The sequence below is a fragment of the Pelobates fuscus genome, chromosome 3 (genome assembly GCF_036172605.1).
Source record: "Pelobates fuscus isolate aPelFus1 chromosome 3, aPelFus1.pri, whole genome shotgun sequence".
In the NCBI taxonomy this organism is placed as follows: domain Eukaryota; kingdom Metazoa; phylum Chordata; class Amphibia; order Anura; family Pelobatidae; genus Pelobates; species Pelobates fuscus.
This window is the reverse complement of record NC_086319.1, coordinates 166662772-166687381: the sequence shown is the minus strand read 5'-3', so window position 1 is coordinate 166687381 and position 24610 is coordinate 166662772. Positions and strand designations below refer to the sequence as shown.

Here is a 24610-nt window from a genome sequence, read left to right as displayed (position 1 = left end):
CAGCAGTGCTGCGCCGCCTGAGGCTTGTAAAAGCGCTCAGGCGGCGCAGCATGAGGAGCCACACCGGGCACAGGGATCCGGCGCCCCCTGCTAAGTTGCGCCCTAGGCGGCTGCCTAGGTCACCTTACAGGTAGCGCCGGCCCTGACTATACACACTGCATCCATTTTCAACTTACTCTGCCTCCACTTTACACACTTTCTAAATCCACTATACACACACCACATTCAGTACTTTACTGCATCTTTGTGGGTGTACTCAGGAAGAGCCCTGTTAGCGGGCCCTGGGGGCCCAGACCTTGAGCTTTGTCAGGGTCCCCAAAATTTCTGATAGCAACCCTGCACATGACCACTAGAGCCTTCTCTAGTGGCTACAATGCCAAAATTCCCCTGCCTCTATCCCCTGGTAAGTAGCCAAACTGTGGGACAGTCCTCATTCTGATTAAATATCAATTTTATGCAACGTTTCACAGCATTCAACAATCACATATGTATTTATTTTTCCTTCCATTTTGTTTCTTCTTGATTTAAACATTGAGCTGTATCTTCGCTATTTTAAGTGGTTAAAATTCATATCAAGATTCTAAAACTAAATGAATATCTGAACAAACAATATATAAATCATTGTTTTATTCAAAACTTTGCATTTTAAACTTGTCTGGACTTGAAACCTAAAAAACCAAGGGCAAACACTAGAAATGAGGTGGTAATTTAGGGAGTAACCCTAAAAGGGCAGCCCTGTGTGTACACAATACCCATAATACCATATATCACCCTCTACTGACAATCTGACACTTGCTCTGTGTCATAAGTACCATATTGTTCTCATTTTGAAAATGTATTTTAATATTCTGTGTTACACCCATGTAAAACCTATTCATTTATTTTGCTTGTCACACCCAACAATTAGGGCAGGATCATGGAGGACTTGTTCTGGTCTGCCTGTGATTAGTGAGAGTCACATTCCTAGCAAACAAATATCATCATTTTAATTGTGTCAGTAGGGGAGCACTATCCAGTCAGCTTTATTCTGTCTCCCCAGATCCTCTACTGACACAGCATTATTGGCAGACACTGAATTAATATGGTGGCAGCTACACATAGCAGCTGTTGTCCAGGAGTGTAATTCATGCCAATTTCAAGTACACAAGCAAATGTATGTTTTAATATTGCCTAACGCTAGCACAAAACCTAATTAATAAATAAAATGTCCTAAAAAACTAAATGTATTTATATATTTTCACACACTGACGTGTTGCCTGCTCTTACACGCCAAAATAATAGAAATCTGTTATTCAAAATGCATTGTAAAACTAAAATGAACCCCGTATACAGTTTTATAAAAACATATTACTTGTACTATTCCAAGTGTCAGAAAGACAAAGGTTAATTTGTATGGCTCGCTGCGAATAGTAAAGGTTGCAGTTACCCCATGTACCATCTTACCAGGGATATCCTTTGCACTGAACCTATTGCTATAATATCATAGAACTGTACACATTGCTACTAATGCCTGCCAGCAAATTATACCATAGCAACAAATGCAAAAATAAAACTAAAATCTTGAATTGTAAATAATTTTACATTAACACCAACGGATGCAACAAGATGCAATTGTATATGTTGCAAAGCATGCAGAGGGGGTTTTCCTTCTTTTCTTCACTTCACAGGGCACACTGTCACCATGTGCAGGGACCAACATTCTAAGTATGGTCTTGCACATTAGCACGTTCTAATTCGTTCTTTTCCTTTCAATCCTGTATGATTCTTTTTTTGTACTAACGGGGTAGTAAATTCATGTATACCTGCCTTTATACTAAGCATCACAGGCAGCCACTACCGGTCTGTGAGTTTTTTTTGACAGTAATGTTGCTATTTTTACTGTCTATTTCAGCGGCATTTATATGACGAATACAATCCCATACACAGTTACCCAAGTGGTATGCCTGTTGCACAATATTTAACAGGTCATTAGTTACCCCTCTCATAATATTGTAAAGCGCTACGGAATCTGTTGGCGCTATATAAATGGCAATAATAATAATAATACATCAATAACACAGCACTATCTGATTAATTAGGCAGCAGCATTATATTATATATTGCTGTTAGGCTGCCCTGTATATTGGATATATTGATGCAGTGCTGTGTTAGACCAGAATTGTAGTCTATGACATTTGTATTTTCATTTTTTTCAGACATTGACATCGAATATAACATTAAAGTCAGGAGTCTGTTCAAACACCAATTATCATAGACATTAGGGAGGTACAGCTACTAAGCTATTTTCTACTTTTGATATTATTTCATTAATCTTTATTTCCAGTTACTATTCACACATCTGGAGTGTTTCTTCAGAGGTGTGAATGTATTTCTTTTGTTATTCATGCAGAGGATAAGCCTGGGTAAAAGAAACAAGCAGACATTTAGGGTCCATCTCCAAATTGTCTATGGGGTCCATATAATTCAATCCACCATTTTATAGGCGGAATTTTCTTTTTTCCATTTTTTTTCCTTTCTTCTTTTGCAAAAGTTAATAATGCATAAATAATCTGGGATATCAGATATCTAAATGTAGTGTGTGGTTGTAGGTTTTATTATTCTAATCTAGTTTTCTTTTGTTTTACCATGTTATTACTATTTATTGTCCTGATCCATTACTGATCAGTATTTGTTCTTAGAAAGTATAATATAATGCTAAAAAAATTAAAAATAAAGGCACCTCTTATTCTTCTTGAAATGCAGTACTTGCTGCTAATAGATGTTTAGGAGAGTTTGAGATTAAATTCAGTGGGATAAAATAAATGTATATATTATACTTACAGAGCATGGAATCTCTGGAATAAGCCTCTAGAATTCCTGCTTGTTTCTTGAAAACACAGGAGCCGTGACTGGATTATTCCTTATATACTATCTGCAGCCACACACGCACACTCTCACACACACAGTGGCAGAGACAGATACTGTAAGTTTCATTTCCCCACACACGAAAGAGAAAAATGAAACTACAGCACAGCGAATTGCATCCTACATCATCTACATGCAGCAAGCTGTTGGCCTGTTAACATGTACCTGCCTGGCTAGATTTATGCCGGGATTAACCCTTCCAATGCCCTGCTGAGATGATCTAAACTCTGTGAATTGTGATTTCAGAACATTATTTCACTATGCAGAAAGTATGTACAATATGTAGACATGTGTATGTAGAAGTTTAAAGGTGCCTGTCACTTATCTGAAATATGCACTATTGAATAAATCATTGTATTATTATTTTTTATTTTTTTTACATTTACATGGAAGATCCAATGACCCAGTTCAGAAAAGGCAAAAAAAAAGGACACATACTGGAGAGAATAGATATAGAAACAATGTTTCATTTCTCCTGTTCTCTGTATGTTTGCTTTTCCTTGTGGCAACTGCTGGTGCAAAGGACAGAGCTAAGAATGACTGAGAAGAAGTCAAGATTTGGGCGTCCAGTTGTTGGTTAAAAAGGTGTGGATTTCGACATTACAAACTAAGCTAAACTTAGAATTTTATCATTGCAAAAAGATAAAATCTTCGCTCAGACAGAGAGATTCTGGCTCTCTATTGGCTGTAGTGGAGGCGGGGAGAATTTTAAAATGGTTTGACTACTTACAATGGTGGCATCAGGACACGTATGGCACATGTACGACTACAATGCATGTGTTCCTCTGAATGATTATGCTAAATGTGACATATAATCGGCTCTATGCATTAATTTTAAAGTGAATGCAAAAAGAAAATTCAGTGTTAGGTTTAGGAAAAGATACCTCTGGAGCAGAGGCGGCTCTAGTCTATATGAGGCCTTAGGCAAAACTCAAACATGAGGCCCCACTAACAAAAAAGTGAAAAAAAAAATAGAGATGCAATACATGCACACGGTCACATACACACATTGATGCACAGTTTACCTGTGTATGTGACTGAGAGTGTGTCTGACAGAGAGTATCCTTGTGTGTGTGTGTGTGTGTGTGTGAATCTATGTCTCTGTGAGCATGTTTGCATTTTTGTCTGGGACCCTATGTGTATGGGGTAGCTGCTTTAAGTGTGTTGTGTGAATGGGGGTCTGCCTGTAGCCTTTGTGCATTGTGTTTATGGCAAAGCTATGTTTCTTGACTGTGTGTATGATGAATGTCTTCAGGTGGTGACTGTGACAAGGTGAGTAAAGGGGTACTGTGATGTAATTCCAGTAAAATACAAGTTTAGCAGGCTAAGATTGCCACAAGGCATATGTATGTATATGTGTTTGTAGTATCAGTTAGTTAATTACACGTAGCTAAGATACTGTTATCACTGTACTGACCAGGTGCAGGAATGTAAGAACTGGAATTACGCGTCCCTCTCCTTTGTATCAGATGAGCCACGTGGTTAGACCGGATGGATGAGTTTAGACTCTATTTATTAAATAGGTTAAGGGTATGTGTGGGTGTAGTTAATTGTGGGAGGAGCTACAGTGCTATATAAGGAATGTACTCTATGTATTCAGTACTCAGACTTTGCTGTATTTTGGTGACGCTAGTCCCTCTGAGTCCCGATCGGTGATCCAATAAAGAATCTCTTCCTTCCTGAAGAAACCTGTGTCCATCTCTCTGTGCTTGGCTTCCGTCAGTTTCTCCGGTATCATTTGGTGCATTGGCCGGGAAGCTCATCGTTCAACGGTAGCTGAGAGGCAGAGGCGTGAGACGGTCTATCTTTGCCCACGTTCTCTACGGCTGCACCCCTGAACTTCTGCGTGGACCTCCCTTCGTCTCGGCGCCACTGGTCTGTTGTCCAGGAGATCATCGGCCTCTACGTGAGAAGTGCTGGGGTGTCCCCGTCGATGAGTGTGAACTCAGGTTCAGGAACGAGGAGGTAAGACAACTGCTGTTTTAGACGGCAGGACCCACTAGGGGTATACCGATTGTGCGGTAGGCCCAAAGGGGTTTTGAATCTGTGTATCTGCCCCCTCTGTCGGAGGGAAGGAGCGAAGGCGCACCGCTCGATCGAACGCTCTTTAGTCAGACCGTTTGATTTGGTTAGTCAGGCGGGGTCCTGGTGTAAATAGCCCTAGCCGGACACCGGTGTCTTGTCTAGACTAGCGTTCTAGGGTGTATATTACGTTCGCTAGGTCGGAGGGACCGGGAGACTAAGCGGCGCCTGTGTAAATTCGGTTCGCTAGTTCTCATCCTATCTGGGCTAAGTGGGAAGGCGTGTAAATTTGGAACCCACTAGACTTTTGATAGTGCGACTAAGAGGCGCCTGTGTAAATTCGGTTCTCTAGCTCGCTATATATGTGGTGATTGGGCAGTGTGGCTAACCAAAACGGGTGTATATAGTTTTAGGTAGTCCATTCAAGGTACTGGCCAATAGTTTAGTTGGGAATTGTAAATGTGTTAACGATTGTTTTAGTAAAGTGTATATCTTGTTAGATAGCGCGAGCTCAGCCGTCTAGCGAGAGTGTTAATAGTGTGTTGCTGTATTATAGTGCACGGTACCATAACCCTGTATATTTACTGACATTATATAATAAGTACTAATCATTGTCGTCCATTGCATGTTTAACACCATAACCACTAATAATTGTATTGTGACCTTAACTTGTGCTTTGACCTATGCTAACCGTACTGTAACCGCTATTTGTAAAAGACGATGTTACTGGGGTGTGTTATAGACGGGTAATTCGTATATAGAGAATTATAGCGTGGGTGACTGTATAGTTACGCCAAAGGGCATAATATTGATTATATAGTGACTGGTGTAACAGCTGTGTGTGTACGGGAATTCCCTGAGTGTTTATTGTTATTGTGTACGTTTCACTTGGTAACCGTACCACGTGGTGCTGTTGCCAGAGGAAACGGGTGTGACTGTTGAATAGTACGCGTGTATAGTATTCGTTGTCGACGACGTTCCATTGTTAAGTATGGGTGCGTCGCAGTCAACGATTCCGGATCCCTTAGGATGTATGGTTAAGAATTTTGAAAAGGGATTCAAAGTTTGTGATTTTGGGGTAAAGATGTCTCCTGTACGTTTGGTCACTTTGTGTACTAGGGAGTGGCCTACTTTGGTTGCGGCATGGCCGCCACGTGGCAGTTTGGATCCAACTCTGGTACAGCGCTTACACGTGGCTGTATCGGGTAGGCCTGAACTTTACGGCCAGTTTCCTTATATTGACTGTTGGAGACAGGCCGTAAATGACTCGCCAAAATGGCTCCAGACATGCCACGAGGAGCAGTGTCGCCTCATGGTAGCTAGGACTTGCTCGTCCACTAGGACTGGTGTTAGGCCCATTTTGGACACGCCCCCTGAGTCCGAGATCCCTTTGCCGCCCCCTTATTTTCCGTTAAGAAGAAGTGACGCAAACGCAGGAAGTCCTGCACCCCTCCCCTCATTACCCTCATCCACTTCCGCTTCCTCCTCCAGTACAGGATCCACCCCCCCTCGTACTAAATCTCCCCTTCCGGAACCAGAATCCACCCCCATTAGAAACGAATATCCTGATTTGGCGCCACTTCAGACTTCCGGTCAAGCTTCATCTAGCTCGGCTCGAAGTGTTTTATTTACGACCTTTTCCCAAAACCGACCTCCCACATCCCCATACCCTATCTCTCCCCGACCGGAACCCATGACTGACGCCTCTCTACGTAGCCCCATCCAAACCCGACAGTTGACTGGTGCCCAACAATTAAAGCACTATCAGATGCCTCTTCGTCTGAATCCCGGGTCAGCTTATATCGATGCCGCAGGTCAAATGGCACACGCTGACCCAGTCTTCGTATATGTCCCATTTACCACAACCGATCTTTTAAACTGGAAGACCCATAATTCCTCGTATACTGAGAAACCACAAGCTATGACTGATCTGTTCACCTCAATAGTACAGACGCATAATCCGACATGGGCTGATTGCCAGCAGTTACTAATGACTTTATTTAACAATGAGGAAAGGACAAGAATAAATCAAGCAGCCATTAAAGCATTAGAGGATAGAGCCCGTGCTTTGAACCAAGCCAATCCAGCAGCATGGGCCGCGACACACTATCCCAACACCGATCCCGATTGGAACGTAAATGGTGCTGATATGGTTCAACTCAGAGCCTATAGAGACGCTATAATTGCTGGCATGAAAGCCGGAGGAAAGAAAGCCATTAACATGTCAAAGACAGTTGAGGTGATCCAGAAAAGCGATGAAGCGCCCAGTGTCTTTTATGACCGATTATTGGAGGCATACCGCTTGTATACCCCCTTTAATCCGGAAGACGCAGACAATTCCCGAATGGTTAACTCCGCCTTTGTCAGCCAAGCATACGGAGATATTAAGCGCAAGCTACAAAAGTTAGAAGGGTTTGCAGGTATGTCCATCACCCAACTAATGGAGGTAGCAAATAAGGTCTATATGAACAGGGATACAGAAAGTAAGAAAGAGGAAGAGCGCAAGATGCGTAAAAAGGCTGATATGCTAGCGGTAGCGATCGCAGGCGTAGATAAACGGGGCCCAGATAGAGGCAATAATAGATGGAGTAGGGAGCCTTTGAGTAGGGATCAATGCGCGTATTGCAAGGAAGAAGGGCATTGGAGGAACGAATGTCCGCAAAGAGAGCAGTACGAGAGAGACCAACCCAGGGCAGGCTACGGAAACTTTAGAGGTAGAGCGAGAGGTAGAGGAGGCCCCGGAGGGAGTAATGGTTATAGAGGGAGTAATGGGAACAGAGGAAGTGTTAGGGAAGACAGGTATATTCCAGCAGCGCAAAGGTCCCGCGATAGAGAAGGTAGGGACTTTGTAGGATTGGCTGACACTGTCATGGAGGACTATTGATACCGACCGGGCTCCATCCCCCTTGGTCGAGCGGAGCCTATGGTCGATGTATCAATAGGGGGGAAAAGGAGTGCGTTCATGATCGACACTGGTGCTGAACATTCAGTGGTGACTAATCTAGTTGCTCCTCCATCTGGAAGGACTATTACTGTGATAGGAGCAACTGGAAGAAGTGCTGAAAAACCGGTTCTTAAAAGTCGACTCTGTACATTGGGAGGCCACGTAGTAAAACACCAATTCCTTTATATGCCTGAATGTCCAGTCCAATTGCTGGGACGTGATATGCTATCAAAATTACAAGCGCAGATTACGTTCCTACCAAATGGAACAACATCCTTAAAGTTTAATGGACCTTCAGGTATTATGACTTTATCCGTACCAAAGGAAGAAGAGTGGCGACTTTATACAGTGTTGACTAGCCAAAACCCTAGGAGTGATGAGACATTGTTTAACATACCAGGAGTTTGGGCAGAGAACAACCCACCAGGACTGGCCCGCAATATTCCACCAATAAAAATTGAACTGAAACATGGGGTTTATCCAGTGAGCCTAAGACAATATCACATTCCGCAGAAGGCTAAGAAGAACATCCAATCCTATCTGGATAAGTTCATACGGTATGGTATCCTAAAATTCTGTACTTCCCCCTGGAACACCCCATTGCTGCCTGTTCAAAAGCCCGGTACAGATGAGTATCGACCTGTACAGGACTTAAGAGCAGTCAATGATGCGGTTGTTAGCATACATCCAGTTGTACCCAATCCATATAACCTGCTTGCTTTAATTCCGGGCGGGGCTACTTACTTCACAGTCTTAGATCTCAAAGATGCCTTCTTTTGCCTCCGAATTGCCGCAGAAAGCCAATGTATTTTCGCTTTCCAATGGGAGAACGCTGTAACGGGCTCAAAACGCCAAATGACTTGGACAAGACTGCCCCAAGGGTTTAAAAATTCACCTACCCTATTTGGTTCAGCTCTAAGTCAAGATCTACTGGATTTCGAGTCTATCCCAGGAGAATGTGTATTGTTACAATATGTAGATGACTTGTTGATAGCAGCAGTTACAAAAGAAAAATGTCAGCAAGCAACGCACGATCTACTACATATTCTCTGGAAGGCAGGATACAAGGTGTCCAGGAAGAAGGCTCAGTTGTGTTTGCCAACTGTCAAGTATCTGGGATTCCATATCTCTGAAGGTCAAAGGATTATGGGGCCAGAGAGAAAAGAAGCTGTCTGCCAAATACCAATACCCAAGAATAGAAGACAAGTGCGAGAATTCTTGGGGGCAGCAGGCTTCTGTAGGATATGGATTCCCAGCTATGCGATACTGGCAAAACCTCTGTACGCAGCCATCAAAGGTACAGAGCACGACCCCTTCTTATGGACCCAAGAACAGCAAACGGCATTTGAAGATGTGAAGAAGGCTTTGATGAGTGCCCCAGCATTAGGTCTACCTGATCACACACGACCATTCTACTTATATGTACACGAGCAAAGAAGAATGGCTGTGGGAGTATTGACACAGTACTTGGGATCATGGCAAAGACCTGTTGCCTACATGTCTAAGCAACTGGATGCAGTGGCCAGCGGACTTCCACCTTGTCTAAGAGCCGTAGCTGCAGCCGCCCTGCTAGTAGCTGAAGCCGATAAACTCACTCTGGGTCAAGAACTTTATGTACGAGTCCCACATGCAGTACAGACGTTGTTGGATTACAAAGGAAATCATTGGTTTAGTAACAGCCGTATGACCAAGTATCAAGCAATGTTGTGTGAAAACCCAAGAGTGCATTTAGAGACTGTAAACACCTTAAATCCAGCTACCCTTTTGCCGCAACCTACTGAAAGTCAACATGATTGTTTGGAAGTAATGGATGAAGTATTTTCAAGTAGACCAGATCTTCGTGATTTTCCCATCCAGAACCCCGATGTTCAATATTACACCGACGGCAGTAGTTATGTGAAAGAAGGGATCCGCTATGCAGGATATGCAGTGACAACAATAGACAAGGTGATAGAAGCTCGGCCACTGGCGAAAGGAACATCAGCACAAAAGGCAGAATTAATAGCACTAACACGAGCGTTACAATTGGCTGAAGGTTTAAGAGTAAATATCTATACGGACTCTAAGTATGCGTTTTTAACCACTCATGCCCACGGAGCTTTGTATAAAGAAAGAGGACTACTGAATTCAGAAGGCAAAGAAATCAAGTACGCAGCTGAAATCCTACAACTATTGGAAGCAGTGTGGGAGCCGAAAGAAGTCGGTATCATACATTGTCGAGCGCATCTGAGAGGAGATGGTGATGTAACCAAGGGAAATCGGATGGCAGATAGTGCAGCTAAGCGTGCTGCTGAATCAGGAAGACAGGAGTATGTGGGGCATATAGCTGCTCTTATACCAACTCCACTGTCCCAATGGACTCCAGTTTATACAGCTCAAGAAGAGGAGTGGTTAAAGACTGAACCGGGAAAGTATTTGGAGAACAAGTGGTATCAGCTAGAAGATGGAAGAATAGTCATACCAGCATCACTAGCGGTAGAAATTGTCCAAAATTATCACAACGGGACACATTCTGGGAGAGACAGTACTGAAGAATCTCTCAGGAAACATTTCTACATACCAAGATTGTCCAACTTGACTCAGGCCATTGTACGCAGATGTGTAACGTGTGCTAAGAATAATGCAAGACAAGGACCAGTAAAGCCACCAGGAGTCCAGTTTATGGGGGGACTCCCCATGTCCGATCTACAAATAGACTTTACAGTAATGCCTAAATCGGGTGGACATCGTTACCTGTTGGTAATTGTGTGCACCTATTCAGGCTGGGTAGAAGCATGTCCTACTCGTACAGAGAAAGCAGGAGAAGTTGTAAGATTCCTGCTACGAGAAATAATACCCCGATATGGACTACCCTGTTCTATAGGATCGGACAATGGTCCAGCTTTTGTTCATCAGTGCCTACAACAACTGACTCATATGCTTGGTATAAAGTGGAGGCTTCATACTGCATATAGACCCCAGAGTTCTGGTAAGGTAGAGAGAATGAATAGAACTATAAAGAACCAGTTGGCTAAAATGTGTCAGGAAACCCAACTTAAGTGGAACGTTCTCTTACCCATAGCTTTATTGCGAATCCGCAGTACCCCTACCAGAAGGATGGGCCTCTCTCCTTTTGAAATCATGTATGGGCGACCACCTCCCGTACTTGGTAACTTAAGGGGGGACTTGAGTCAGTTGGGAGAAGGAATTACCCGGCAGCAGGTTGTAGAGTTGGGTAAGACTATGGAGGAGGTACAGAAATGGGTACAAGATAGATTACCTGTGAATATTTATCCCCCTGTTCATAGTTATCATCCAGGAGACCAAGTGTGGATTAAAGAGTGGAATAATGTACCGTTAGGGCCCAAGTGGAGAGGTCCTTATGTTGTTCTTTTGTCTACCCCTACAGCGATAAAAGTAGCCGAAGTAACTCCGTGGATACATCACTCCAGGGTTAAACCAGCAGCAGTCGATTCTTGGCAAATTACAGCAGATCCAGAGAATCCCTGCAAGATCCGGTTGAAACGCACTACTCAGTCGGAGTAATGAGGAATTATTGTGGATTACAAATTTTATTGTTACAGGTGTGAGTGAGAAGGCCATAATAAAGCCTGTCCGCTTACCAACACATAGTGTATAAGCCAGGAAAGTCTCGAAGGGACACCTGTGAAGACGAGCAGAACTCCATTCCCTGCAGCCCTCACATCCTGGAAGCTGAGGTTCCATCGCACGGACGAAGACTGAGGATGACGGCGAAAGATGTGCTTTTGATTGTGTTTATTTATATGTGTTTTTATATTCAGGAAGGTAGAGGTACCGACACTCCTAGCTGTGAGGTATGCATTAAGACTACGAGAACAGGTAACCATATTTCCCAAACCCTAATTTGGCATTCACAATACGAATGTAAAGGAGAGGTATCAAGATGTAGATACCTAAATATAGACTATAGTGTGTGCCATTTAGGAGTAGGAGAACCTAAGTGCTTCAGTCCAGAGTATCAACCTCGTACAATTTGGTTGACTCTCAGGAATGGAGATCCTCAGGGGACCCTAATTAATAAGACGGTGTTAGAATCCGTACATTCTTCGGGTGTTCTGCTATTTGATGCATGTAAGGCGATATCAAGTGGTAGAAAACCGTGGAATGTATGTGGGGATCTTAGATGGGAGAGGACGTATGGGTCTAATGATAAATATATTTGTCCCAGTAGTAAAAATAAATATGTGAGTCCTAGATGCCCAAATAAAGACTATAACTTTTGTCCATATTGGTCTTGTGTGGGGTGGGCGACTTGGGGACAGACAGTAGATAAAGACATGATAGTGACTAAGTTGCCGACTAGCCCTTATTGTAAGTCTATGGAATGCAACCCAGTCCATATACTTATTAATAACCCCGACAAGTTCCTAGATAAGTATGGAAATTTATTTGGGTTTCAGATATACGGGACGGGTTTAGATCCTGGGACATTATTGTTTATAGGAATAGAGACTGATACGGTATCCTCCCAGACTCATCAAGTATACCATTCCTTTTATGAAGAGATGAGTATAGATAATAAGATCCCCCATAACGCTAAAAACCTGTTCATTGACCTAGCTGAAAGTATTGCCGGTAGTCTTAATGTTACCAACTGCTATGTGTGTGGAGGTACTAACATGGGAGACCAATGGCCTTGGGAAGCAAAGGAGGTAATGTCCGGTTCTGAGGCAGTTGACCAACTAATATCTACACAAGCCGATTATCATTTGAGTGTTAGAGGTAAATCTGAGTGGAGATTAAAGACCTCCATCATAGGTTATGTTTGCATAGCAAGGAAAGGAATAATGTATAATACTTCTGTAGGAGAATTAACTTGTCTAGGGCAAAAAGCTTATGATGATGATACTAAAAATACAACTTGGTGGTCGGCTTCAAATGTCTCAGAACCATCTAACCCGTTTGCTAGATATGCCAGTTTAAAGGATGTGTGGTTTGATTTATCCATCACATCTACCTGGAGAGCCCCAGCAAATTTGTACTGGATCTGTGGTAAGAAAGCCTATTCGGAGTTGCCACAGGACTGGGAAGGGGCATGTGTGTTGGGTATGCTCAAACCATCCTTCTTCTTGTTACCGATTGAAACAGGTGAGACTTTAGGTGTTAAAGTGTATGATGTGAATCATAGGAAGAAAAGGGGACCCTTAGAGATAGGCACCTGGGAAGATAATGAATGGCCTCCCCAGCGTATCATAGATTATTATGGGCCAGCCACGTGGGCAGAAGATGGTACCTTTGGTTATAGAACCCCAATTTATATGCTCAACCGTATTATAAGATTACAGGCGGTGGTTGAGATTATTACTAATGAGACCTCACAAGCACTCAATCTTCTAGCGAAGCATAATACCAGGATGAGGACAGCAGTGTACCAAAATAGATTAGCCTTGGATTACCTTTTGGCAGTAGAGGGAGGTGTATGTGGGAAGTTTAACCTGAGCAATTGCTGTCTTCAAATAGATGACGAAGGGCAAGCAATAGCTGAGCTTACTAGCCATATGGTTAAACTAGTGCATGTGCCTACTCAGGTATGGAAAGGGTACAATCCAAGTAGTTGGTTTGGTAGCTGGTATGAGTGGTTTGGAGGGCTTAAGGCAGTGGTAGGTGGAGTCCTACTGATTTTACTGTTGTGTCTACTCCTACCGTGTCTTATACCCTTAGTAGTTAGGTCTGTGCAAAGCCTGATAGGAAGTATAGCAGAGAGGAAGGCTGCTGCACAGATAATGGCGATATATAAGTATAAGGCTCTAGATCAAGGAGAACCAATGCAGGAAGATGAGTGTTAAAAGATTCACATCATAAGATAAGTCTGGTCTGGTTCATGGTAACCTGAGGTATATGCAAACCAAGGTTAAGTGATGCCTCAAGTAATTGTGAAATATCAGAGGCATCAAAGGGGGGAATGTGATGTAATTCCAGTAAAATACAAGTTTAGCAGGCTAAGATTGCCACAAGGCATATGTATGTATATGTGTTTGTAGTATCAGTTAGTTAATTACACGTAGCTAAGATACTGTTATCACTGTACTGACCAGGTGCAGGAATGTAAGAACTGGAATTACGCGTCCCTCTCCTTTGTATCAGATGAGCCACGTGGTTAGACCGGATGGATGAGTTTAGACTCTATTTATTAAATAGGTTAAGGGTATGTGTGGGTGTAGTTAATTGTGGGAGGAGCTACAGTGCTATATAAGGAATGTACTCTATGTATTCAGTACTCAGACTTTGCTGTATTTTGGTGACGCTAGTCCCTCTGAGTCCCGATCGGTGATCCAATAAAGAATCTCTTCCTTCCTGAAGAAACCTGTGTCCATCTCTCTGTGCTTGGCTTCCGTCAGTTTCTCCGGTATCAGTACCAGTGGCAGGGAGAGCGTGACAGGGCAAAGGGGGTAAATGGACAGGGAGGGGGCTGTGAGAGAGAATGAGTGACAGTAAGTATGACATGGTTTGATGAGGGAGTGTGACAGGACAAGTGGAGGTAAGTGTGTCAGGGCAATTGTGGCATTGTAGGAGGGATGAGTGTGACAGGATTAAGGGGGTTAATGTGGCAGAGTGAGGGCAGGTGAGTTTGGAGGGGTGAGATTAACAGGATTAGGAATGGTTAATGTGAGTGTAGATGCATGAAGAGGCTGACCGTGTGTGGGGGGTGATGACAGTGTAGGGAGGGGTGACAATGTGTGGGTAGGTGGCAGTGTGAGGGGTGGCTGACAGTGTGTCTGGGGAGGCTGTGTGTGTGAGGGGGGTGATACTGTGTGTGTGTGAGGGGGGTGATACTGTGTGTGTGTGAGGGGGGTGATACTGTGTGTGTGAGGGGGGTGATACTGTGTGTGTGATGGGGTGATACTGTGTGTGTGAGAGGGTGATGGTGTGAAGTAGGGAGGGTGATGGTGTGGTGGGTGATGGTGTGAGAGGGAGAGGTGGTGATGTTGAGGGAGGGGGTTGATGGTGAGGGAGGGCCCAGACAGCGTGAGGCCTTAGGCGGCCGCCTAATTAGTGAGCCGCCCCTGCTCTGGAGTGTTTAGCATTATAGGGATTTAGAGAAAACGTACCTGTGATGGACCACCTGTTCACCTAGGACTTGTACATGGCTCCCAGTGGCCACCTTCTCCCGAAAGAACTATGATCACACACTTAGTCCCCCTCCAGACTTTTCCTCCCAGCTTAGCCCAGGGAATCTCAGAGACTGGCTGGCTGAGAGCAACCTACAAACCTCCTGGAACTCCAGACCGGATCATAGAGTTGCCGTAGTCCGGTCAAACTTCATCAAGGTCGCTCAAACAGGATCACCAAGCAGGGCGCTATTTGGAGGGGTGATACAGGAGGTGGTAAGGCATTGAACAACACCAGGGACTTGAGAGAGGTCTATGTACTAACTTCGATGAACTCCATGTACTAACTTTGATGAACTCCATGTACTAACTTTGATGAGCTCCATGTACTAATTTCAAAAGTGACCAGGACTTCTCACCTAGGACTATGGAACTCTGAGCTTGATAAGAGGAAGCTCGCAGCCCAGTCAAAACGAATTATCCAGACAATTTAGACTTGACACCTCTGATCTTAACGTTTCTTGGACTAAACTCCTGTCTAGGGGTTAGCTATCTGGTGGTGGCATCAGATTGGGGATGCTGGCAAGTAAAATTGTGTTTTGAGGTGTATTACCGGTTGGTGCCGAGGTGTCTGGCCATTAATAAAGTTAACTGGTCAGATACAGACACCCAGGTATTGTGAAATGCTGTTGTTTTTCTGGTGATTAGGTCTCCCCGGCCGGCAGGCGGGATCAGTCTCGCCCACCAGCCGACGGAATGAAGAGGAGGAGAGGCGGCGGAGGAAGAAGCAGCGATGTGGGACATGCCGCTGCCTCTGGTAAGTCACTGAAGGGGTTTTGACCCTTTCAGCAACTGGGGATGGGAAGTGGGAGCAGGACCGGTGCTAGGATTTTTAGTTACACAGGCGAAGATGCATTTTGGGGCCCCCCACCCTCGTTTAAAATAAGGGTCATACAAACACAGAAATAATCATGCAGAGACATACAGACACAGACACATACAGACACACAGGCAGAGACATACATGCATACAGAGACATGCAGGCATATAAAGACATACATACAGAGGCATACCGTCATACAGACACATACATACATACATACATACATACATACATACATAGACATACAGAAACATACATACAGAGACATCCAGGCATGCAGACACATACATACATACAGGCATACAAAGACATACACGCATACAGAGACATACCGTCATACAGACACGTACATATATACAGGTATAGAGACATACAGGCATACAGACACATACGTACAAAGACATACAGGCATACAGACACATACATTTGTACATACAGAGACATACAGGCATACAGAAACATACATACAAAGACATACAGGCATACAGAGACATACAGGCATACAGAAACATACATAAAAATACATACAAGCATACAGACACATACATTTGTACATACAGAGACATACAGGCATACAGAAACATACATACAAAGACATACAGGCATACAGAGACATACATACATACATACATACATACAGAGACATACACAATTACATACTTACATCAGTTCAATCTTGTCCCCTGGGTGCATGCTGTCCGGCTCCTTGGAGTCCTGTCCTGCAGCCCAGCCCCATCACAGTGCGCCAGCCGCGCTGTGTGGTACACAAGGAGCAGGGATATGATGTCATTCATATCCCCGCCCCCTCCACACAGCCTGCGGCAGACACCAGGGTAGGTGCAGTGGCGTACACATGACCCATGGGGCCCCGGTGCGAAAATTGATCTGTGGGCCTGCCCCCCCCCCCTCGCGCTTACTCTGCTCGGGCCGGGGCCGCAACACATGGCGGCGGACACCTGGTCGCAGGGGTTGCAGGGCTGTGACCCCTGCGACCACGGTATGTACGTCAGTGCATGCAGATGCACACACACTTAAAGGACCACTACAGACACCCAGATCACATCAGCTCAATGAAGTGGTCTGGGTGTCAGGTCCCTCTAGTTTTAACCCTGCAGCTGAAAACATAGCAGTTTCAGAGAAACTGCTATGTTTCACCGAGGGTTAATCCAGCCTCTAGTGGCTGTCTCACTGACAGCCGCTAGAGGAGCATCCGCTATTCTAAGACACTGAACGTCCATAGGAAAGCATTGAGTAATGCTTTCCTATGGGCAGTTTGAATGCGTGCGCGGCAAGAGCATTCGGAGCTGAGGAGGCGGATGGATCCCCAGCGCCAAGGGAGTCCGGCGCTCGAGAAAGGTAAGTGCAGAAGACACACACACACACACTATCACGAACAGATGCATACACACCAGCCAACAGACACACACATTTACTGACAGACACACTCAGCGACAGACATACATACACACTCACTTACAAAACAAACACTCTCACTGACAAACACAGACTCACTAATACACACACAAACACAATCAGTCAGAGACACACAGTAACATACTCACTGACACTCACTAGCAGACACACTCACTGACACTCACTAGCAGACACACTCACTGACACTCACTAGCAGACACACACACTGACACTCACTAGCAGACACACTGACACTAGCAGACACATTCACTGACACTCACTAGCAGACACACTCACTGACACTCACTAGCAGACACACTCACTGACACTCACTAGCAGACACACACACTGACACTCGCTAGCAGACACACTCACTGACACTCACTAGCAGACACACACACTGACACTCACTAGCAGACACACTCACTGACACTCACTAGCAGACACACTCACTGACACTCACTAGCAGACACACACACTGACACTCACTAGCAGACACACTCACTGACACTCACTAGCAGACACACTCACTGACACTCACTAGCAGACACACACACTGACACTCAGTAGCAGACACACTCACTGACACTCACTAGCAGACACACTCACTGACACTCACTAGCAGACACACACACTGACACTCACTAGCAGACACACTCACTAGCAGACACACTCACTGACACTCACTAGCAGACACACACACTGACACTCACTAGCAGACACACTCACTGACACTCACTAGCAGACACACACACTGACACTCAGTAGCAGACACACTCACTGACACTCACTAGCAGACACACTCACTGACACTCACTAGCAGACACACACACTGACACTCACTAGCAGACACACTCACTAGCAGACACACTCACTGACACTCACTAGCAGACACACACACTGACACTCACTAGCAGACACACTCACTGACACTCACACTAACACATGTTTTTTTTTTATTTAATCCCCCAGCCTCCTTACCTTTTGGAGTGCTGAAGGGATTCCCTGGGGTCCAGTGGTGCTGCTGGGCTCCTGGGCAGGCAGGTAGGTAGGCAGGCAGGCTGGCTGGCGGGCGCGTGAGAGAGCACTCTCCCATGTGTGCTTTCTCTTCAGCTCCCTCGTGCACCGCGTGACGTCATCTTCCGGCTCCGGTATCAGTATGCGGCGCGCGAGGGAGCTGAAGAGGAAGCACACATGGGAGAGTGCTCCCTCGCGCGCCCGCAGAACCGGAAGCCCGGTGATACCAGGGTCAGCCTCTGGGGGCCCTGAGGTGGCCGGCTCCTGGGCCCCCCAGGGGAAGAGGCTGGCCCAGTGGGTACATACCGGGTCGCAGGGGCGGCCGGGCCCTCTGCGACTCTGGTAGCGCTCGGCCAATAGGTCGTCGGCTGGAGGGGAGCGAAGTGCGCTTCCCTCCTTCCGGTCAGCCTGATTTTGCGCCCTCAGGGCCGGTGCGCCCTAAGGCGGCCGCCTTATGGTAGCGCCGGCCCTGGGTGGGAGGTGGGAGGGAGAGGGGACCTGCAGTGCCACACTGAAGAGTCCCTTTAAGCTTGACTATATTGTCACCTCCTGACTCAGAGAACAAACAATGTGCTGACACAGAGGGACTTACCATTGCTGCAAGTAAAATACCTGTCCCTCTCTATGTGTTAATTGGTGCTGAGCATGTAACAATTCTGAGCAGCTCCTGCTAGTCCCTTCCATGCCAGCAGTGACATACCAGCTATTTATATTAATTCCTGACTCTCTGACCGGCAGTACCTGTCCTGTGGGGGGAATACTAGCTCCACTTTCAAGTCCTTTTTTATCTGTTTGACAAATCAGTCAAAAGAGTGCATAAGACTGCAATAAGATGAAGTGGTTATAGTGGTTATAGTGCCTAGAGTGTGGATCTGGAATAACCCAGCAATAGAGTAAGCTGATTGATTCTCACATAGCTGACCCCTAATCTAAGAGATGAAATTTAAAGTGGACACTTTTATGTACTTTGTTGTAATGACGCCTCCGCACTGTTAAAAATAGGGTGCTGGGAATTAATATGAAGTAATAAGAGGTGTCTGTGGAACTATAGGGAGAAGTAATGTGGAGAAATAGGAGGGTTATAAAAGCAAGAAATATGAAGCAGTAACGTGGTGTCATAAGGAATAATATGAAATAGCAGAAAAGGGGACGTTGCATGGGTGATAAGAGGAAATATTAAAATGAGTTGTGTGGAGTAATGGGAGCTGGGAGGAGCTCTATGGCAAAGAAATATAGATCAGAAGGATGGTATTATATATATCATGATATATATATATATAAACCAATATGATAAGCTAAAGGTACGGTTAAATATAGATAGAATAAGAGTTGGTGCTATAGGAGGAGTTATTTGGATGACCAGTAAAAACGTGGAGTATAAATTAAAACAATATGCTGGGGTTATATATATATAAAGTGATTTAAGGTTTGTAGTAGAAAGTATATGGATATGTGTTGCAATACAGTTACACCAGGTTGTGAGTGATGGTTTATATTAGTTAGGTTTCTTTTCTCATGTGAATGAATCACTCCCCTGCAAATGTTTCACGTAAACATGGTTCAGAAACAGGATAGGGTCACAATTGCTGTTTATGTTCTGCGTAAGGATCCAAGATTAACCCCTTAATAACCACAATCTGGTCTGTAAAACCCTTTTGCTAGTATGGAATATCCTGTTTATTTAGCATTTGCAACTCTGTACAGCCCTGTCTGCATTAAAGGACCTTTGCAGGCACCCAGACCACTTTACCTCAATGACACAATCTAGATGCAGTGGTCCTTTAGTTTTAACCTTGCAATGTAAATCATTGCTGTTTAGTAGATATGGCAATGCAGTGGTTGCAGGTTTTAACACACATCCTGTGGCTGTCTTCCTGATTGCCTATAAAAGCGCTTCCTCTGAATAACCGAAGCAGACTCAGTTATTCCATCAAATGCTGCTCATAGAGAGCATTTGATTGGCGCAGCGCAGCAATTTTATATAAGCAAGCTTTGGATTGGCAAGATCATCAATCTCGATGGTCTTAACCAGGGAGGCGACACCTAAATTGGTAGGGTAACACTACAGCGTTCCCTAGGCATGTGGCTTTGCAGATCTAGCTCCTCTCCACAGTTCAATGCACTATATTTTCGTCTATTCCTGCCCTACACCCCGACTTAACAGTCTAAATAGCCTGTCGCCAACTCATCCTGTACCTGACTGTAATGACTTCCTGTTTCCTACAAGTTTTCATTGTCCAGTTGCAGCCCTGTTCCTTTTGTCTACATACACTCCAAGCAGTGGCGTACATACCGTGGTTGCAGGGCCCGTTACTCCAGGGAGCCCGGCCGCCCTGTGGACCCCTGCGACCGGGTGCCCGCCTCCATGTGCTGCGGCCCCGGCCTGCGTGGTGCAACAATCCCTGTATTGAGCCCACATAATTTTTTTACCTCTTTTCTATCCAACTTTGCCTCTTATATAGGAGCTCCTTATTATTATTGTCTGAATGTATAACAGAGCTCCACAGCAATAATACAGTAATGTGTCTTTAAACTATAATAAATGTGTTTTGGAAATAAGTTACATTGTCCTTGTTCTAAATTACATTTTAGTTGCATACATTGTTATTAGTAAGTCTCCTAAAATGTTTCAAAACACCCCCTGCCATGGTTGAAAGAATACCTGGGGCTTGAGTCCACAACAAAATTTGTTACATTCATCTCTCCCTTAACCCCTTAAGGACCAAACTTCTGGAATAAAAGGGAATCATGACATGTCACACATGTCATGTGTCCTTAAGGGGTTAAAGTGGATCTGTTACTTCCGGGGTCTTTGTATAATTTGCCCCCATAAACCCCAAACATGACATATCTGCAGAGGTGAAATTTCTACCCTAGATAAAGGCTACATAACTGAAACGTTGGGTGTTCAGCTCTGTCCACTTGTCAGGTAATGTACTGCACAGCGATTATATATAGATTTTTTTTCTTGTTTGTATATGTGTGGGTAATTAGCTTTTTGATCATTTTTACTACATATATTTGTAAGATACTTGTCATGTTGATTGGAATATGCTAATGTTATAGGTGTATATATATGTATTTGGATCTACTATTACTTATGTATTTCAATAAAATTAGATTTTTTTATTTTTTTATTTTTTTTACATTCTTTATTTTTAATATGCAGGTAGTTACAACAGTGCCTGTATCGCCACAACAACGTCAGCAGGCTCGATTTGTATTTTTTAAAAAAAACATTTTTATTCTTTATTTTAGTTGTGCATACAATTATAACAGTCGCTTGTGAGGTACCCCAAAGGCAGTCCTCTAGCGCGTGGTAAACAGTTTAAACATAGGGGTAGACTGTGGATCTAGCACATTTTTTGAATTAGTAAGGTTATGAACAGTATAGATTTACGTTGCTTAAGCGTTTCAATACAAAACACAAAACATCGCTTGTAACTTTCTGGATAGTAAGTTTTTACGCTATGTCATAAGCTAGTCAAACATAAAATAATTATACTAAACATACATGAGTGGGGTTAAAGTTACACTTTGCTTCTTTGGAATTTACACAATATATAATTATTGTGGTATATCATGCTAGGCTAAGCGTGCGCTCAACACAACTGGTCGTGCATAATATTGTTGGTGTATTGCACATTTTTATAGTATAGCACATTTTTTTATTTTTTTTAAATTCTTTATTTTTTGCGTGCATGAAAACATAACAAGTGGGCTCGTCATGCCCCAACAGCTTTGACAAGCATATACATAAGCATTTGTTAACAGTTGGTCAGCATGTGGAGGTGTGGTGGAATCTCGGTAAAAATAAATTTAGTAGGCCGAGATTACCACGTGGCATGTGTACGTGCATATACTGGTGTATCGGTCGGTTGGTTGCACGTGGCAAAGATACGATCAGTAGTGTACGGAGCATGTGCGAGAATACCGGATGTAGTATTCCCCTCCTCCATTGTGCTGGGCAAGCCATGCGGTCAAACAGGAAGTTAGTTCTTATTCGATTGATTGGGTAAGAGAATGTGTGGGTGGAGCTACTTATGGGAGGAGTTACATGCTTATATAAGGAGCCTACACTATTGTCCGGGGCTCAGAACTTGTTGTATTTTGGTGACATTAGTCCCTCTGAGTCCCGATCGGTGAACCGAATAAAGAATCTCTTCCTTCCTGAAGAAACCTGTGTCCATCTCTCTGTGCTTGGCTTCCGTCAGTTTCTCCGGTATCATTTGGTGCATTGGCCGGGAAGCTCATCGTTCAACGGTAGCTGAGAAGCAGAGGCGTGAGACGGTCTATCTTTGCCCACGTTCTCTACGGCTGCACCCCTGAACTTCTGCGTGGACCTCCCTTCGTCTCGGCGCCACTGGTTTGTTGTCCAGGAGATCATCGGCCTCTACGTAGTAAGTGCTGGGGTGTCCCCGTCGATGAGTGTGAACTCAGGTTCAGGAACGAGGAGGTAAGACGACCGCTGTTTTAGACGGCGGACCCACTAGGGGTATTGGATACCGATTGTGCGGTAGGCCCATAAGGGGTTATTTGGAATCTGCCCCCTCCAGTGGAGGGAAGGAGCGAAGGTGCACCGCTCAATTAAACGCCCTTTAGTAAGCCCGTTTAATTTTGGTTTGGAGTCAGGCGGGGTTCTGGTGTAAATAGCCCTAGCCGGACACCGATGTCTTGTCTAGACTAGCGTTCTAGGGTGTATATTTAGTTCGCTAGGTCGGAGGGACCGAGAGACTAAGCGGCGCCTGTGTAAATTCGGTTCGCTAGATCTCAACCTATCTTGGCTAAGTGGGAAGGCGTGTAAATTTGGAACCCACTAGACTATTGATAGAGTAGATAGACTAAAAGGGTGCTGTTGTAAATTCCGCCCTCTAGTTCGCTATATGTGGTGCTTGGGCAGTGTGGCTAACCAAAACGTATGTAGATAGTTTTAGGTAGTCCATCAAGGTACTGGCCAATAGATTAGTTGGGAATTGTATATGTGTTAAAGATTGTTGTAGTAGCGTGTATATCTTGCTAGATAGCGTGAGCTCTGCTGTCGAGAGTGTGAATAGTGTGTAATTGTATTAAAGCGCATGGTACCATAACCATGTATAATTACTGACACTGTAAATAAGTACTAATAATTGTCGTCTATGTTGCATGTTTAACACCATAACCACTACTAATTGTACTGTGACTTTAAATTGTACTTTAACCTATGCTAACTGTACTGTAACTACTGTTTGTAAAGACGATGTTACTGGGGTATGTTATAGACGGGTAATTCAAATATAGGAAATTATAGCGTGGGTGACCGAATATTTACGCCAAAGGGCACAGTATTAGTTACTTAGTGACTGGTGTAACAGCTGTGTGTGTACGGGAATCCCTGTGTTTTGTTGTGTGCGTTTCACTTAGTAACTGTACCACGTGGTGCTGTTGCCAAGGAAACGGGTGTGACCATTGGTAGAGTGTTTGTATAGTTTCTGTTGGAAACGACGCTCCATTGTTAAGTATGGGCGCGTCAGATTCGACGATTTTGGATCCCTTAGGATGTATGATAAAGAATTTTTAAAAAGGGATATAAAGCATGTGATTTTGGGGTAAAGATGTCTCCAGCACGCCTGATTACATTGTGTAGTAGGGAATGGCCTACTTTGGTTGCCGCATGGCCACCACGTGGCAGTTTGGATCCTAATCTGGTACAGCGTGTACACGTGGCTGTATCAGGTAGGCCTGAACTTTACGGCCAGTTTCCCTATATTGATTGTTGGAGGCAGGCCGTAAATGACTCGCCAAAATGGATCCGAGTATGCCACGAGGAACAATGTCGCTTCATGGTGGCCAGGACTCGCTTGTCCACTAAGGCCGTAATTACGCCCATTTTGGACACGCCCCCTGAGTCTGAGATCCCTATGCCGCCGCCTTACTCCTCCTCCACCGGAAGAGGAAGAGGAGGTGCTGCTGGAAACGCTCCTCCCCTTGCCCCGTTGTCCCCACCTACTTCCTCCTCTAGCTCAGAGCCCAGCCCTCTTGTTTCGAACCCTCCCCTTCCGATACCTGCTTCCGTTAACTCCACATACCCAGATTTGGCGCCATATCTTGCTTCCGGTCAGGCTCCCCCTAGCCCGGCCCGGAATATTCTACTCACCAACCTTCCCCATAGTAAAGCTTCCCCGTCCCCTTGCCTTACTACCCCTCGACCGGAACCCCTAACTGACGCATCTCTACGAAGCCCCGTATTAACCCGACAACTGACCGGTACTCTCCAACCCTGACATTATCAAATGCCACTTCGATTGACTCCTGGCCCGACACACATTAACGATGATGGCCAGATACAATATGCTGATCCAGTCTACGTTTATGTCCCTT

The 24610-nt window shown here is 44.5% G+C and overlaps 1 protein-coding gene across 2 annotated transcripts in view; it reads right to left on the bottom strand.

Annotated features, from left to right (window-relative positions):
- Positions 1-2903, bottom strand: part of USP18 (ubiquitin specific peptidase 18) — a 39654-nt gene extending 36751 nt beyond the window's left edge. For both annotated transcript variants that reach the window (XM_063447634.1, XM_063447636.1), the window contains exon 1: positions 2821-2903. The gene's annotated coding sequence lies outside the window, so the exon portion shown is untranslated. The remainder of the gene's footprint in view (positions 1-2820) is intronic.
- Between the last annotated feature and the right edge of the window lie 21707 nt (positions 2904-24610).